Here is a 4,916-nt window from a genome sequence, read left to right on the forward strand (position 1 = left end):
CATGGGCATAAGAAAACACATTATTTGAACGTCACAGGTTGGCATGAGCCCGTTTGAAGTGACCAAAAACAAAAATTGCACAGCACTTTGGCAGCAACTATGCTTTGAATCAATGACCTTATCAATGTCCAGACTGCACCCACCTCCCCTTCTTCACAAAGCCCAGATGTTCCTTTTCTGGAAGTTTCTCATAACATGAACAAAGTTTTCAAGATTGGCCTACAGTTGACATCCTCTCCACATAGCCATTCTAACAAACCCAGCGCTGTGACTAAACCAGCATCTTCCAAAGGCCACAGAGCCCCAGATCCTCCTCTACGTATAATTGAACATGCCTGTGCTCAGGACATTCAGATCACTTCTCTGTGATACACACCTGGCCCTAGCAGTAAGTTTATCAGACATGACAGTTTCCAGCATCAGCTTGGGCCTTCTGTCAGAGATTATGGGATATCTGTGATGATACGTGGCAGAAATGGGGAAAACAAAAGGACAACAAACAGGAATAAAAAGTCATACTTAAAGGTCATAAACTGTCAGATGCAACCTGCCACAGAGACAACACCAACCACCAAGTTATATACACTGGATTTATTAAACATATCTCTGTCAGGAAAATCCCTTTTATTATGACTTCATTATTGACAATAATCTTGATGTTATGTTTGTAACAAAAACATGGTTACATGAACTTAATGAAACACATGTTCTGTTGGAGTCGATTCCTCCAAACTACAATTTTCTTTGTGAGAGCAGACAGGAAATGAAAGGTGGAGGAGTGGCAACATTGTTTAATCATTAAACTTTAATGATTCACTAAAGTGTAAAAAGGTGTTTTTGGGAAAATTCGACTCTTTTGAACATTTGGCTCTCCAGGTAAAGAGCCCGGTACGAACTATGTTTCTGAATGTTTACAGGCCTCCTAAGTCCACATCAAACTTTTTTAATGATCTTAGTGACCTCCTATCTGTGATATGTGTTGATTATGACTGTTTAATTATTGTGGGAGGCTTCAACTTTCACGTTGACAACCCTGAAGACAGAAGTGCAAAATAACTGTGACACACTAAGAACCTTTGGTTTAACTCAACATGTTAAACAGCCAACACACAAGCAGGGACATATTTTAAACTTGATCATCACTAAAGGTCTAAACATTTCACAGGTCAATGTAACTGATGTTGCCTTATCCGATCACTTCTCTGTTACCTTTGAATGTATCATTTCCAGTGACTCATTTAGCCAAAGGGACATCGTAAGAAAACGCACCTTTAAGGACAATGCCACAGAAACTTTTATTCAAGCTTACTCTGCTACCTCAACCTTGGGCTGCAACTCAGTAGATGAGCTAGTAGATAACTTTCAGTCTAAAGTCTCAGACATCATTAACTGCATTGCTCCAGTCAAAGTGAAGGTTTTTTCCGGGAAGAAAAAATCTCCTTGGAGAAATGCTACAGCAGTTAGAGGTGAAAAGGAGTGTCGAAAAGCTGAACGCAAGTGGAGAAAGACGAGACTCCAGGTTCACTATGACATCTATAAAGAGAGATTTTACAGATATAACTTACAACTGAAAAATGCAAGGGAATCTTTCTTCTCTGAGTTCAACAAAAGCAATAATGCTTGTGCCTTATTTGCCACAGTCTACAGGTTAACAAATCCTCCTGTGTCCGTGGCTTCTGAACTCCACTCCACCAGGGTCTGCAATGAATTTGCTAACTTCTTTACTGAGAAAATCCTAAAGATTAGAGGATCAGTTTGTACATCCATATCAACTCCAGATCCAAAGCTGTATCCAACTGGAACTTATCTTGACAAAATGTCCCAATTGAGCCAAATAAACTACAAAAGCTTAGAGCAGATCATTCAGCAGCTAAGTTCCTCCTCCTGCTGCCTTGATGTTCTACCCACAGCTTTCTTTAAGAAAGTTTTACTTGTCAGCGTCTGAGTTGACTCAGATAATAAACACGTCCCTTCTGTCAGGTGTTTTCCCCCAGTCCCTAAAAACAGCAATTATCAAACATCTGCTGAAAAAGAACAATTTAGACAAACTACTACTCCAGAACTACAGGCCCATCTCAAACCTCCCCTTTATCAGTAAGATTATTGAAAAAGCTGTGTTTCAACAATTAACACCATCTCAACTATGACCAGCCGCTTTGACGTTTTCCAGTCAGGTTTCCATGCTCACCACAGTACAGAGACCGCCCTTATCAAGGTGTTTAATGACATCCATATAAATGCAGACTGTGGAAGAACCACAGTGCTGGTACTATTGGACCTCAGGGCAGCATTTGATACTGTCAATCACTCCATTCTGTTAGAACGCCTGGAAAACTGGGTCGGCCTTTCTGGTACAGTAGTGATGGGTCGGGCAACACCGATGCGTCGGCGTATGTGTTGGTCTCATAGAGCGAAACCCGTATCGATGTGTGTATCGCTACGGAAAAGTCACGTGACCAATACAGGACCTGTTTCGAACTGATTGACGGGCCAAACTGTTTATAAGGAAGCGCATCTGTCAACGGGATGCATCTGCCAAAACAATCTTGCGTGTTTTGCGAATACACAACTCATCAAAAATGATGGAGCTTCCTAAACCAAAAAGAAAGGTTTCTGCTGTGTGGGACCACTTTGATGTCATTTCGGAAAATAAGGTATTTGTTTTGATTTCCTTGTTTCATCCTGTTCCTCTCAGAGTTTCCACTTGATTTTCTGAATAGAAATTCATTTCAAAGTGACCTTTAGTTTACTGTTCGTGTTATTTTCTGCAGGTTAAATGTCGCAATTGCTCAACAGAGCTTGCATATTTGAATAACACCTCCTCAATGCTGAGGCATTATAGGGCCAAGCATGAGAATGAAATCCATGATACACCCATGATAAACTCAGGTATACAGGTATTTTACAACTTACTGACTTTGTTTTATTGATAATTTCGATTAATTTATACTTTCTCATTTTTAACCATCAAGCTTCCAGGAAGCAGATGCTCGATGAGGCTGTGCTTAATTTCATTGTAAAGGACTGCCAGCCCCTCGCCGTTGTGGATAATGAAGGGTTCAGGGAGCTGGTTCAGCTCCTTGAGCCCTCATATGTTTTGCCAACCAGAAAGGTTTGTGTGGAAATTATCTAAAGTGGTAGTTTATTTATCAAATTCATTTTAAATATATTGATTTTCTTCTTGTTTGACTTGGTGTGGTTTTCAGACCATCAAACAAATGTTGGCCAAAAAGTACGAGGAGGAACGGGAATGAGTGAAAATGGAAGTACAGCAAGCTGTGGCAGTGAGTATAACCGCTGACATGTGGACATTTGTGAACATGGAGGCTTACTTGGCTCTAACCTGTCACTACTTTAATGAAAATGTGCAGCTGTGTACATCTGTGTTAGGTGTGCAATACTTTCCACAAATTCACACTACTGACAATTTGGCCCAAGTAAAAAGGGCCATGATGGAGGACTGGGCCTTAACAAATAAAGTAAAGTGTCTTGTGACCGACGCAGCACCAAACATGATTGCATGCGCTAGACAGCTCCAAATTCGGCACTCAATTTGCATTGCACATAGTCTCAATTTATTAGTTAGAAAATCATGTGATCAGATCCCCACTCTTACATCCATCAGTTGGATCCATACGTGCTGTTCCAGGTGCCAAGACGCTGGAACAGCACGTATGAAATGCTGTCAAGGCTGCATGATGAGAAGTAGCAGTGTGGGTATCTCTGGCCTCTCTAAAAACAGATTTGACTCCACTTACAGCTGATGAGTTTACCATCATAGGAGAAACACTACTTGTGCTTGCTCCTTTCCATCAAGCTACAGTGGAGTTGTCTGCAGAGAGGCGAGTGTCAGGATCAAAGGTCATCCCAATGATGGAAATGCTCTATAAAAGGCACTTGAGTGTAATGCTTCAACCTTGCACACTGACACAGCACGACACCTACATGAACACCTGAAGCGTCGAGTTACAGACACTGCTTCCAACCTGGAGTCATTAAGTGTGTTGACCCTGGCGACACTTCTAGACCCCAGATTTAAATCACTTGGGTTCCACAGTTCCTCCAAGTGCAACGAGGCCCTCAGCAGACTGCGGACAGAATGTGCCTCAATAGTTGGAGGCTCAAATGAGCCCCAGCCGGGAACATCTTCACAACAGCTGTCTGCCCCCACTTCAGGCATGGTATTGAGCATTATTTCTTTGTTGTTTGTAAATCATGTACTAAAATGCCAATTTGTTTTTGTTTTTTAGATAACCTTTGGGAACATTTTGATCTCGAAGTGGGGAGGCAGACCAAAAGTGCCACAGCTGATGACATCCATGAGGTGCATAGATACATGGCAGAGGGCAATATTGCGAGGTCCCAGGATCCTCTTATATATTGGAAAAACCAAAAGAGGGTTTATCCAAACCTCCTCCGCCTGTCCTTAAAATTTTTGTGCACTCCAGCTTCATCTGTGCCGTGTGAGCGGGTGTTTTCCACAGCTGGAGAACTAATATCAAAAAAGCGTAACAGACTGATTTTCATAACGTTGCAACAATTTATTTATTTTTTAATAAAAATTTGTAAAAAAAAAAAAACAGTGAACAAGCATCTTTATTCACATGTTTATTCAGATGTTATTACATTATGATACAGGTTCTCATTATTTATTGACTGTATCTAAAATATCAAAGATGTTTTAAAATTACAATGCACCATACAATGAATTACATCATATTAGTGTCATCAAATCAGTGTCAGTTAACTCTGTCAACTAGGTTGCCTGTAGGGATTTTTAATGTCCAGCAGGTGTCAGTATTCAGTGACACAGTATCGACACAGTATCAATACAGTTTGGTGTCGAAACGTTTCATGATGCCTCATCAACCCATCACTATGGTACAGCTCTCCACTGGTTTAAATCCTACTTAAAG

The 4,916-nt window shown here is 40.9% G+C and overlaps 1 long non-coding RNA gene across 2 annotated transcripts; it reads left to right on the forward strand.

The window, feature by feature from the left end:
- The first annotated feature begins 2,388 nt into the window (after positions 1 to 2,388).
- LOC118563197 lies at positions 2,389 to 4,580 on the forward strand. Of its 2 annotated transcripts, XR_004931095.1 has the most exons (3): positions 2,389 to 2,889; positions 2,973 to 3,112; positions 3,207 to 4,580. It is a non-coding gene; the product is annotated as an uncharacterized LOC118563197 (long non-coding RNA). The 2 variants fall into 2 exon arrangements; XR_004931094.1 differs by having other exon boundaries at positions 2,389 to 3,112.
- The last annotated feature ends 336 nt before the right edge of the window (positions 4,581 to 4,916 follow it).

Source organism: Fundulus heteroclitus, chromosome 5, assembly GCF_011125445.2.
Source record: "Fundulus heteroclitus isolate FHET01 chromosome 5, MU-UCD_Fhet_4.1, whole genome shotgun sequence".
NCBI classification, from domain to species: domain Eukaryota; kingdom Metazoa; phylum Chordata; class Actinopteri; order Cyprinodontiformes; family Fundulidae; genus Fundulus; species Fundulus heteroclitus.